Below are 14,175 nucleotides of genomic sequence, written 5' to 3'. Positions count from 1 at the left end.
CTTTCCCTTCCCCTGACACGTTATTGCACTTTCCCTTCCCCTGACACGTTATTGCACTTTCCCTTCCCCTGACACGTTATTGCACTTTCCCTTCCCCTGACACGTTATTGCACTTTCCCTTCCCCTGACACGTTATTGCGCTTTCCCTTCCCCTGACACGTTATTGCGCTTTCCCTTCCCCTGACACGTTATTGCGCTTTCCCTTCCCCTGACACGTTATTGCACTTTCCCTTCCCCTGACACGTTATTGCACTTTCCCTTCCCCTGACACGTTATTGCACTTTCACTTCCCCTGACACGTTATTGCACTTTCCCTTCCCCTGACACGTTATTGCACTTTCCCTTTCCCTGACACGTTATTGCGCTTTCCCTTCCCCTGACACGTTATTGCGCTTTCCCTTCCCCTGACACGTTATTGCGCTTTCCCTTCCCCTGACACGTTATTGCGCTTTCCCTTCCCCTGACACGTTATTGCACTTTCCCTTCCCCTGACACGTTATTACACGTTCCCTCCCCTGACACGTTATTGCACTTTCCCTTCCCCTGACACGTTATTGCACTTTCCCTCCCCTGACACGTTATTGCACTTTCCCTTCCCCTGACACGTTATTGCGCTTTCCCTTCCCCTGACACATTATTGCGCTTTCCCTTCCTCTGACACGTTATTGCGCTTTCCCTTCCCCTGACACGTTATTGCACTTTCCCTTCCCCTGACACGTTATTGCGCTTTCCCTTCCCCTGACACGTTATTGCGCTTTCCCTTCCCCTGACGCGTTATTGCGCTTTCCCTTCCCCTGACACGTTATTGCGATTTCCTTTCCCCTGACACGTTATTGCGCTTTCCCTTCCCCTGGCACGTTATTACACTTTCCCTTCCCCTGACACGTTATTGCACTTTCCCTTCCCCTGACACGTTATTACACTTTCCCTTCCCCTGACACGTTATTACACTTTCCCTTCCCCTGACACGTTATTACACTTTCCCTCCCCTGACACGTTATTGTGCTTTCCCTTCCCCTGACGCGTTATTGCGCTTTCCCTTCCCCTGGCACGTTATTGCACTTTCCCTTCCCCTGACACGTTATTGCGCTTTCCCTTCCCCTGACACGTTATTGCGCTTTCCCTTCCCCTGACACGTTATTGCGATTTCCCTTCCCCTGACACGTTATTGCACTTTCCCTTCCCCTGACACGTTATTGCGCTTTCCCTTCTACTAACACGTTATTGCGCTTTCCCTTCCCCTGGCACGTTATTGCACTTTCCCTTCCCCTGACACGTTATTGCGCTTTCCCTTCCCCTGACACGTTATTGCGATTTCCCTTCCCCTGACACGTTATTGCGCTTTCCCTTCCCATGGCACCTTATTACACTTTCCCTTCCCCTGACACGTTATTGCACTTTCCCTTCCCCTGACACATTATTGCACTTTCCCTTCCCCTTCCCCTGACACGTTATTGCACTTTCCCTTCCCCTGACGCGTTATTGCACTTTCCCTTCCCCTGACACGTTATTGCGCTTTCCCTTCCCCTGGCACGTTATTGCGCTTTCCCTTCCCCTGACACGTTATTGCGCTTTCCCTTCCCCTGACACGTTATTGCGCTTTCCCTTCCCCTGACGCGTTATTGCACTTTCCCTTCCCCTGACACGTTATTGCGCTTCCCCTTCCACTGACACGTTATTGCGCTTTCCCTTCCCCTGACACGTTATTGCACTTTCCCTTCCCCTGACACGTTATTGCACTTTCCCTCCCCCTGACACGTTATTGCACTTTCCCTTCCCCTGGCACGTTATTGCACTTTCCCTTCCCCTGACACGTTATTGCACTTTCCCTTCCCCTGATACGTTATTGCACTTTCCCTTTCCCTGACACGTTATTGCACTTTCCCTTTCCCTGACACGTTATTGCACTTTCCCTTCCCCTGACACGTTATTACACTTTCCCTTCCCCTGACACGTTATTGCGCTTTCCCTTCCCCTGACACATTATTGCGCTTTCCCTTCCTCTGACACGTTATTGCGCTTTCCCTTCCCCTGACACGTTATTGCACTTTCCCTTCCCCTGACACGTTATTGCGCTTTCCCTTCCCCTGACACGTTATTGCGCTTTCCCTTCCCCTGACGCGTTATTGCGCTTTCCCTTCCCCTGACACGTTATTGCGATTTCCTTTCCCCTGACACGTTATTGCGCTTTCCCTTCCCCTGGCACGTTATTACACTTTCCCTTCCCCTGACACGTTATTGCACTTTCCCTTCCCCTGACACGTTATTACACTTTCCCTTCCCCTGACACGTTATTACACTTTCCCTTCCCCTGACACGTTATTACACTTTCCCTCCCCTGACACGTTATTGTGCTTTCCCTTCCCCTGACGCGTTATTGCGCTTTCCCTTCCCCTGGCACGTTATTGCACTTTCCCTTCCCCTGACACGTTATTGCGCTTTCCCTTCCCCTGACGCGTTAATGCGCTTTCCCTTCCCCTGACACGTTATTGCGATTTCCCTTCCCCTGACACGTTATTGCACTTTGCCTTCCCCTGACACGTTATTGCGCTTTCCCTTCTACTAACACGTTATTGCGCTTTCCCTTCCCCTGGCACGTTATTGCACTTTCCCTTCCCCTGACACGTTATTGCGCTTTCCCTTCCCCTGACACGTTATTGCGATTTCCCTTCCCCTGACACGTTATTGCGCTTTCCCTTCCCATGGCACCTTATTACACTTTCCCTTCCCCTGACACGTTATTGCACTTTCCCTTCCCCTGACACATTATTGCACTTTCCCTTCCCCTTCCCCTGACACGTTATTGCACTTTCCCTTCCCCTGACGCGTTATTGCACTTTCCCTTCCCCTGACACGTTATTGCGCTTTCCCTTCCCCTGGCACGTTATTGCGCTTTCCCTTCCCCTGACACGTTATTGCGCTTTCCCTTCCCCTGACACGTTATTGCGCTTTCCCTTCCCCTGACGCGTTATTGCACTTTCCCTTCCCCTGACACGTTATTGCACTTTCCCTTCCCCTGACACATTATTGCACTTTCCCTTCCCCTTCCCCTGACACGTTATTGCACTTTCCCTTCCCCTGACGCGTTATTGCACTTTCCCTTCCCCTGACACGTTATTGCGCTTTCCCTTCCCCTGACACGTTATTGCGCTTTCCCTTCCCCTGACACGTTATTGCGCTTTCCCTTCCCCTGACGCGTTATTGCACTTCCCCTTCCACTGACACGTTATTGCGCTTTCCCTTCCCCTGACACGTTATTGCACTTTCCCTTCCCCTGACACGTTATTGCACTTTCCCTCCCCCTGACACGTTATTGCACTTTCCCTTCCCCTGGCACGTTATTGCACTTTCCCTTCCCCTGACACGTTATTGCACTTTCCCTTCCCCTGATACGTTATTGCACTTTCCCTTTCCCTGACACGTTATTGCACTTTCCCTTTCCCTGACACGTTATTGCACTTTCCCTTCCCCTGACACGTTATTACACTTTCCCTTCCCCTGACACGTTATTACACTTTCCCTTCCCCTGACACGTTATTGCGCTTTCCCTTCCCCTGACACGTTATTGCGCTTTCCCTTCCCCTGACACGTTATTGCGCTTTCCCTTCCCCTGGCACGTTATTGCACTTTCCCCTCCCCTGACAAGTTATTGCACTTTCCCTTCCCCTGACACGTTATTGCACTTTCCCTCCCCTGACACGTTATTGCACTTTCCCTTCCCCTGACACGTTATTGCACTTTCCCTCCCCTGACACGTTATTGCGCTTTCCCTTCCCCTGACACGTTATTGCACTTTCCCTTCCCCTGACACGTTATTGCGCTTTCCCTTCCCCTGACACGTTATTGCGCGTTCCCTTCCCCTGACACGTTATTGCACTTTCCCTTCCCCTGACACGTTATTACACTTTCCCTTCCCCTGACACGTTATTACACTTTCCCTTCCCCTGACACGTTATTGCGCTTTCCCTTCCCCTGACACGTTATTGCACTTTCCCTTCCCCTGACACGTTATTGCACTTTCCCTTCCCCTGACACGTTATTGCACTTTCCCTTCCCCTGACACGTTATTGCACTTTCCCTTCCCCTGACACGTTATTGCACTTTCCCTTCCCCTGACACGTTATTGCGCTTTCCCTTCCCCTGACACGTTATTGCGCTTTCCCTTCCCCTGACACGTTATTGCACTTTCCCTTCCCCTGACACGTTATTGCACTTTCCCTTCCCCTGACACGTTATTGCACTTTCACTTCCCCTGACACGTTATTGCACTTTCACTTCCCCTGACACGTTATTGCACTTTCCCTTCCCCTGACACGTTATTGCACTTTCCCTTTCCCTGACACGTTATTGCGCTTTCCCTTCCCCTGACACGTTATTGCGCTTTCCCTTCCCCTGACACGTTATTGCGCTTTCCCTTCCCCTGACACGTTATTGCGCTTTCCCTTCCCCTGACACGTTATTGCACTTTCCCTTCCCCTGACACGTTATTACACGTTCCCTCCCCTGACACGTTATTGCACTTTCCCTTCCCCTGACACGTTATTGCACTTTCCCTCCCCTGACACGTTATTGCACTTTCCCTTCCCCTGACACGTTATTGCGCTTTCCCTTCCCCTGACACATTATTGCGCTTTCCCTTCCTCTGACACGTTATTGCGCTTTCCCTTCCCCTGACACGTTATTGCACTTTCCCTTCCCCTGACACGTTATTGCGCTTTCCCTTCCCCTGACACGTTATTGCGCTTTCCCTTCCCCTGACGCGTTATTGCGCTTTCCCTTCCCCTGACACGTTATTGCGATTTCCTTTCCCCTGACACGTTATTGCGCTTTCCCTTCCCCTGGCACGTTATTACACTTTCCCTTCCCCTGACACGTTATTGCACTTTCCCTTCCCCTGACACGTTATTACACTTTCCCTTCCCCTGACACGTTATTACACTTTCCCTCCCCTGACACGTTATTGTGCTTTCCCTTCCCCTGACGCGTTATTGCGCTTTCCCTTCCCCTGGCACGTTATTGCACTTTCCCTTCCCCTGACACGTTATTGCGCTTTCCCTTCCCCTGACGCGTTAATGCGCTTTCCCTTCCCCTGACACGTTATTGCGATTTCCCTTCCCCTGACACGTTATTGCACTTTCCCTTCCCCTGACACGTTATTGCGCTTTCCCTTCTACTAACACGTTATTGCGCTTTCCCTTCCCCTGGCACGTTATTGCACTTTCCCTTCCCCTGACACGTTATTGCGCTTTCCCTTCCCCTGACACGTTATTGCGATTTCCCTTCCCCTGACACGTTATTGCGCTTTCCCTTCCCATGGCACCTTATTACACTTTCCCTTCCCCTGACACGTTATTGCACTTTCCCTTCCCCTGACACATTATTGCACTTTCCCTTCCCCTTCCCCTGACACGTTATTGCACTTTCCCTTCCCCTGACGCGTTATTGCACTTTCCCTTCCCCTGACACGTTATTGCGCTTTCCCTTCCCCTGGCACGTTATTGCGCTTTCCCTTCCCCTGACACGTTATTGCGCTTTCCCTTCCCCTGACACGTTATTGCGCTTTCCCTTCCCCTGACGCGTTATTGCACTTTCCCTTCCCCTGACACGTTATTGCGCTTCCCCTTCCACTGACACGTTATTGCGCTTTCCCTTCCCCTGACACGTTATTGCACTTTCCCTTCCCCTGACACGTTATTGCACTTTCCCTCCCCCTGACACGTTATTGCACTTTCCCTTCCCCTGGCACGTTATTGCACTTTCCCTTCCCCTGACACGTTATTGCACTTTCCCTTCCCCTGATACGTTATTGCACTTTCCCTTTCCCTGACACGTTATTGCACTTTCCCTTTCCCTGACACGTTATTGCACTTTCCCTTCCCCTGACACGTTATTACACTTTCCCTTCCCCTGACACGTTATTACACTTTCCCTTCCCCTGACACGTTATTGCGCTTTCCCTTCCCCTGACACGTTATTGCGCTTTCCCTTCCCCTGACACGTTATTGCGCTTTCCCTTCCCCTGGCACGTTATTGCACTTTCCCTTCCCCTGACACGTTATTGCACTTTCCCTTCCCCTGACACGTTATTACACTTTCCCTTCAACCTGACACGTTATTGCACTTTCCCTTCCCCTGACACGTTATTGCGCTTTCCCTTCCCCTGACGCGTTATTGCGCTTTCCCTTCCCCTGACACGTTATTGCGCTTTCCCTTCACCTGACACGTTATTGCGATTTCCCTTCCCCTGACACGTTATTGCACTTCCCCTTCCCCTGACACGTTATTGCACTTTCCCTTCCCCTGACACGTTATTGCGTTTTCCCTTCCCCTGACACGTTATTGCGATTTCCCTCCCCCTGACACGTTATTGCGCTTTCCCTTCCCCTGACACGTTATTGCACTTTCCCTTCCCCTGACACGTTATTGCGCTTTCCCTCCCCTGACACGTTATTGCACTTTCCCTCCCCTGACACGTTATTGCACTTTCCCTCCCCTGACACGTTATTGCACTTTCCCATCCCCTGACACGTTATTGCGCTTTCCCTTCCCCTGACACGTTATTGCGCTTTCCCTTCAACAGACACGTTACCACACTTTCCCTTCCCCTGACACGTTATTACACTTTCCTTCCCCTAACACGTTATTGCACTTTCCCTTCCCCTGACACGTTATTGCACTTTCCCTTCCCCTGACACGATATTGCACTTTCCCTTCCCCTGACACGTTATTGCGCTTTCCCTTCCCCTGACACGTTATTGCGCTTTCCCTTCCCCTGACACGTTATTGCACTTTCCCTTCCCCTGACACGGTATTGCACTTTCCCTTCCCCTGACACGTTATTGCGCTTTCCCTTCCCCTGACGCGTTATTGCGCTTTCCCTCCCCTGACACGTTATTGCACTTTCCCTTCCCCTGACACGTTATTGCGATTTCCCTCCCCTGACACGTTACTGCACTTTCCCATCCCCTGACACGTTATTGCACTTTCCCTTCCCCTGACACGTTATTGCGCTTTCCCTTCCCCTGACACGTTATTGCGCTTTCCCTTCCCCTGACACGTTATTGCACTTTCCCTTCCCCTGACACGTTATTGCACTTTCCCTCCCCTGACACGTTATTGCACTTTCCCTTCCCCTGACACGTTATTGCACTTTCCCTCCCCTGACACGTTATTGCGCTTTCCCTTCCCCTGACACGTTATTGCGCTTTCCCTTCCCCTGACACGTTATTACACGTTCCCTCCCCTGACACGTTATTGCACTTTCCATTCCCCTGACACGTTATTACACTTTCCCTTCCCCTGACACGTTATTAGACTTTCCTTTCCCCTGACACGTTATTGCGCTTTCCCTTCCCCTGACACATTATTGCGCTTTCCCTTCCCCTGACACGTTATTGCACTTTCCCTTCCCCTGACACATTATTGCGCTTTCCCTTCCCCTGAAACGTTATTGCGCTTTCCCTTCCCCTGACACGTTATTACACTTTCCCTTCCCCTGACACGTTATTACACTTTCCCTTCCCCTGACACGTTATTGCGCTTTCCCTTCCCCTGACACGTTATTGCGCTTTCCCTTCCCCTGACACGTTATTGCGCTTTCCCTTCCCCTGACACGTTATTGCGCTTTCCCTTCCCCTGACACGTTATTGCACTTTCCCTTCCCCTGACACGTTATTGCACTTTCCCTTCCCCGACACGTTATTGCACTTTCACTTCCCCTGACACGTTATTGCACTTTCCCTTCCCCTGACACGTTATTGCACTTTCCCTTCCCCTGACACGTTATTGCACTTTCCCTTCCCCTGACACGTTATTGCGCTTTCCCTTCCCCTGACACGTTATTGCGCTTTCCCTTCCCCTGACACGTTATTGCACTTTCCCTTCCCCTGACACGTTATTGCACTTTCCCTTCCCCTGACACGTTATTACACGTTCCCTCCCCTGACAAGTTATTGCACTTTCCCTTCCCCTGACACGTTATTGCACTTTCCCTCCCCTGACACGTTATTGCACTTTCCCTTCCCCTGACACGTTATTGCACTTTCCCTCCCCTGACACGTTATTGCGCTTTCCCTTCCCCTGACACGTTATTGCACTTTCCCTTCCCCTGACACGTTATTGCGCTTTCCCTTCCCCTGACACGTTATTGCGCTTTCCCTTCCCCTGACACGTTATTGCGCTTTCCCTCCCCTGACACGTTACTGCACTTTCCCTTCCCCTGACACGTTATTGCACTTTCCCTTCCCCTGACACGTTATTGCGCTTTCCCTTCCCCTGACACGTTATTGCGCTTTCCCTTCCCCTGACACGTTATTGCATTTTCCCTTCCCCTGACACGTTATTGCACTTTCCCTCCCCTGACACGTTATTGCACTTTCCCTTCCCCTGACACGTTATTGCACTTTCCCTCCCCTGACACGTTATTGCGCTTTCCCTTCCCCTGACACGTTATTGCGCTTTCCCTTCCCCTGACACGTTATTACACGTTCCCTCCCCTGACACGTTATTGCACTTTCCATTCCCCTGACACGTTATTACACTTTCCCTTCCCCTGACACGTTATTAGACTTTCCTTTCCCCTGACACGTTATTGCGCTTTCCCTTCCCCTGACACGTTATTGCGCTTTCCCTTCCCCTGACACGTTATTGCACTTTCCCTTCCCCTGACACATTATTGCGCTTTCCCTTCCCCTGAAACGTTATTGCGCTTTCCCTTCCCCTGACACGTTATTACACTTTCCCTTCCCCTGACACGTTATTACACTTTCCCTTCCCCTGACACGTTATTGCGCTTTCCCTTCCCCTGACACGTTATTGCGCTTTCCCTTCCCCTGACACGTTATTGCGCTTTCCCTTCCCCTGACACGTTATTGCACTTTCCCTTCCCCTGACACGTTATTGCACTTTCCCTTCCCCTGACACGTTATTGCACTTTCCCTTCCCCGACACGTTATTGCACTTTCACTTCCCCTGACACGTTATTGCACTTTCCCTTCCCCTGACACGTTATTGCACTTTCCCTTCCCCTGACACGTTATTGCACTTTCCCTTCCCCTGACACGTTATTGCGCTTTCCCTTCCCCTGACACGTTATTGCGCTTTCCCTTCCCCTGACACGTTATTGCACTTTCCCTTCCCCTGACACGTTATTGCACTTTCCCTTCCCCTGACACGTTATTACACGTTCCCTCCCCTGACAAGTTATTGCACTTTCCCTTCCCCTGACACGTTATTGCACTTTCCCTCCCCTGACACGTTATTGCACTTTCCCTTCCCCTGACACGTTATTGCACTTTCCCTCCCCTGACACGTTATTGCGCTTTCCCTTCCCCTGACACGTTATTGCACTTTCCCTTCCCCTGACACGTTATTGCGCTTTCCCTTCCCCTGACACGTTATTGCGCTTTCCCTTCCCCTGACACGTTATTGCGCTTTCCCTCCCCTGACACGTTACTGCACTTTCCCTTCCCCTGACACGTTATTGCACTTTCCCTTCCCCTGACACGTTATTGCACTTTCCCTTCCCCTGACACGTTATTGCACTTTCCCTTCCCCTGACACGTTATTGCGCTTTCCATTCCCCTGACACGTTATTGCACTTTCCCTTCCCCTGACACGTTATTGCGCTTTCCCTTCCCCTGACACGTTATTGCGCGTTCCCTTCCCCTGACACGTTATTGCACTTTCCCTTCCCCTGACACGTTATTACACTTTCCCTTCCCCTGACACGTTATTACACTTTCCCTTCCCCTGACACGTTATTGCGCTTTCCCTTCCCATGACACGTTATTGCGCTTTCCCTTCCCCTGACACGTTATTGGGCTTTCCCTTCCCCTGACACGTTATTGCACTTTCCCTTCCCCTGACACGTTATTGCACTTTCCCTTCCCCTGACACGTTATTGCACTTTCCCTTCCCCTGACACGTTATTGCGTTTTCCCTTCCCCTGACACGTTATTGCGCTTTCCCTTCCCCTGACACGTTATTGCGCTTTCCCTTCCCCTGACACGTTATTGCGCTTTCCCTTCCCCTGACACGTTATTGCGCTTTCCCTTCCCCTGACACGTTATTGCACTTTCACTTCCCCTGACACGTTATTGCACTTTCCCTTCCCCTGACACGTTATTGCACTTTCCCTTTCCCTGACACGTTATTGCGCTTTCCCTTCCCCTGACACGTTATTGCGCTTTCCCTTCCCCTGACACGTTATTGCGCTTTCCCCGCTTTCCCTTCCCCTGACACATTATTGCGCTTTCCCTTCCTCTGACACGTTATTGCGCTTTCCCTTCCCCTGACACGTTATTGCACTTTCCCTTCCCCTGACACGTTATTGCGCTTTCCCTTCCCCTGACACGTTATTGCGCTCTCCCTTCCCCTGACACGTTATTGCGCTTTCCCTTCCCCTGACACGTTATTGCGCTTTCCCTTCCCCTGACACGTTATTGCGCTTTCCCTCCCCTGACACGTTACTGCGCTTTCCCTTCCCCTGACACCTTATTGCACTTTCCCTTCCCCTGACACGTTATTGCACTTTCCCTCCCCTGACACGTTATTGCACTTTTCCTTCCCCTGACACGTTATTGCACTTTCCCTTCCCCTGACACGTTATTGCACTTTCCCTTCCCCTGACACGTTATTGCGCTTTCCATTCCCCTGACACGTTATTGCGCTTTCCCTTCCCCTGACACGTTATTGCACTTTCCCTTCCCCTGACACGTTATTGCACTTTCCCTTCCCCTGACACATTATTGCACTTTCCCTTCCCCTGACACGTTATTGCACTTTCCCGTCCCCTGACACGTTATTGCGATTTCCCTTCCGCTGACACGTTATTGCACTTTCCCTTCCCCTGACACGTTATTGCGCTTTCCCTTCCCCTGACACGTTATTGCACTTTCCCTTCCCCTGACACGTTATTGCGCTTTCCCTTCCCCTGACACGTTATTGCGCTTTCCCTTCCCCTGACACGTTATTACGCTTTCCCTTCCCCTGACACGTTATTGCGCTTTCCCTTCCCCTGACACGTTATTGCGCTTTCCCTTCCCCTGACACGTTATTACACTTTCCCTTCCCCTGACACGTTATTGCGCTTTCCCTTCCTGACACGTTATTGCGCTTTCCCTTCCCCTGACACGTTATTGCACTTTCCCTTCCCCTGACACGTTATTGCGATTTCCCTTCCCCTGACACGTTATTACACTTTCCCTTCCCCTGACACGTTATTGCGCTTTCCCTTCTACTAACACGTTATTGCGCTTTCCCTTCCCCTGGCACGTTATTGCACTTTCCCTTCCCCTGACACGTTATTGCGCTTTCCCTTCCCCTGACACGTTATTGCGCTTTCCCTTCCCCTGACGCGTAATTGCGCTTTCCCTTCCCCTGACACGTTATTGCGATTTCCTTTCCCCTGACACGTTATTGCGCTTTCCCTTCCCCTGGCACGTTATTACACTTTCCCTTCCCCTGACACGTTATTGCACTTTCCCTTCCCCTGACACGTTATTACACTTTCCCTTCCCCTGACACGTTATTACACTTTCCCTTCCCCTGACACGTTTTTACACTTTCCCTCCCCTGACACGTTATTGCGCTTTCCCTTCCCCTGACGCGTTATTGCGCTTTCCCTTCCCCTGGCACGTTATTGCACTTTCCCTTCCCCTGACACGTTATTGCGCTTTCCCTTCCCCTGACGCGTTAATGCGCTTTCCCTTCCCCTGACACGTTATTGCGATTTCCCTTCCCCTGACACGTTATTGCACTTTCCCTTCCCCTGACACGTTATTGCGCTTTCCCTTCTACTAACACGTTATTGCGCTTTCCCTTCCCCTGGCACGTTATTGCACTTTCCCTTCCCCTGACACGTTATTGCGCTTTCCCTTCCCCTGACACGTTATTGCGCTTTCCCTTCCCCTGACGCGTTATTGCGCTTTCCCTTCCCCTGACACGTTATTGCGATTTCCTGTCCCCTGACACGTTATTGCGCTTTCCCTTCCCCTGGCACGTTATTACACTTTCCCTTCCCCTGACACGTTATTGCACTTTCCCTTCCCCTGACATGTTATTACACTTTCCCTTCCCCTGACACGTTATTACACTTTCCCTTCCCCTGACACGTTATTACACTTTCCCTCCCCTGACACGTTATTGCGCTTTCCCTTCTCCTGACGCGTTATTGCGCTTTCCCTTCCCCTGGCACGTTATTGCACTTTCCCTTCCCCTGACACGTTATTGCGCTTTCCCTTCCCCTGACGCGTTAATGCGCTTTCCCTTCCCCTGACACGTTATTGCGATTTCCCTTCCCCTGACACGTTATTGCACTTTCCCTTCCCCTGACTCGTTATTGCGCTTTCCCTTCTACTAACACGTTATTGCGCTTTCCCTTCCCCTGGCACGTTATTGCACTTTCCCTTCCCCTGACACGTTATTGCGCTTTCCCTTCCCCTGACGCGTTATTGCGCTTTCCCTTCCCCTGACACGTTATTGCGATTTCCCTTCCCCTGACACGTTATTGCGCTTTCCCTTCCCATGGCACGTTATTACACTTTCCCTTCCCCTGACACGTTATTGCACTTTCCCTTCCCCTGACACATTATTGCACTTTCCCTTCCCCTGACACGTTATTGCACTTTCCCTTCCCCTGACGTGTTATTGCACTTTCCCTTCCCCTGACTTGCACTTTCCCTTCCCCTGACACGTTATTGCACTTTCCCTTCCCCTGACACGTTATTACACTTTCCCTTCAACCTGACACGTTATTGCACTTTCCCTTCCCCTGACACGTTATTGCGCTTTCCCTTCCCCTGACGCGTTATTGCGCTTTCCCTTCCCCTGACACATTATTGCGATTTCCCTTCCCCTGACACGTTATTGCGCTTTCCCTTCACCTGACACGTTATTGCGATTTCCCTTCCCCTGACACGTTATTGCACTTCCCCTTCCCCTGACACGTTATTGCGTTTTCCCTTCCCCTGACACGTTATTGCGATTTCCCTCCCCCTGACACGTTATTGCGCTTTCCCTTCCCCTGACACGTTATTGCACTTTCCCTTCCCCTGACACGTTATTGCGCTTTCCCTCCCCTGACACGTTATTGCACTTTCCCTCCCCTGACACGTTATTGCACTTTCCCTCCCCTGACACGTTATTGCACTTTCCTTTCCCCTGACACGTTATTGCGCTTTCCCTTCCCCTGACACGTTATTGCGCTTTCCCTTCAACAGACACGTTACTACACTTTCCCTTCCCCTGACACGTTATTACACTTTCCTTCCCCTAACACGTTATTGCACTTTCCCTTCCCCTGACACGTTATTGCACTTTCCCTTCCCCTGACACGTTATTGCACTTTCCCTTCCCCTGACACGTTATTGCGCTTTCCATTCCCCTGACGCGTTATTGCGCTTTCCCTTCCCCTGACACGTTATTGCGATTTCCCTTCCCCTGACACGTTATTGCACTTTCCCTCCCCTGACACGTTATTGCGCTTTCCCTTCCCCTGACACGTTATTGCACTTTCCCTTCCCCTGACACATTATTGCGCTTTCCCTTCCCCTGACACGTTATTGCGCTTTCCCTTCCCCTGACACGTTATTGCACTTTCCCTTCCCCTGACACGTTATTGCGCTTTCCCTTCCCCTGACACGTTATTGCGCTCTCCCTTCCCCTGACACGTTATTGCGCTTTCCCTTCCCCTGACACGTTATTGCGCTTTCCCTTCCCCTGACACGTTATTGCGCTTTCCCTCCCCTGACACGTTACTGCACTTTCCCTTCCCCTGACACGTTATTGCACTTTCCCTTCCCCTGACACGTTATTGCACTTTCCCTCCCCTGACACGAGATTGCACTTTCCCTTCCCCTGACACGTTATTGCACTTTCCCTTCCCCTGACACGTTATTGCACTTTCTCTTCCCCTGTCACGATATTGCGCTTCCCCTGACACGTTATTGCACTTTCCCTTCCCCTGACACGTTATTGCGCTTTCCCTTCCCCTGACACGTTATTGCGCTTTCCCTTCCCCTGACACGTTATTGCGCTTTCCCTTCCCCTGACACGTTATTACACGTTCCCTCCCCTGACACGTTATTGCACTTTCCCTTCCCCTGACACGTTATTACACTTTCCCTTTCCCTGACACGTTATTACACTTTCCCTTCCCCTGACACGTTATTGCGC

Source organism: Ascaphus truei, unplaced genomic scaffold (genome assembly GCF_040206685.1).
Source record: "Ascaphus truei isolate aAscTru1 unplaced genomic scaffold, aAscTru1.hap1 HAP1_SCAFFOLD_320, whole genome shotgun sequence".
In the NCBI taxonomy this organism is placed as follows: domain Eukaryota; kingdom Metazoa; phylum Chordata; class Amphibia; order Anura; family Ascaphidae; genus Ascaphus; species Ascaphus truei.
The sequence above is the reverse complement of the archived record's forward strand: the minus strand, read 5'-3'. Positions refer to the sequence as shown.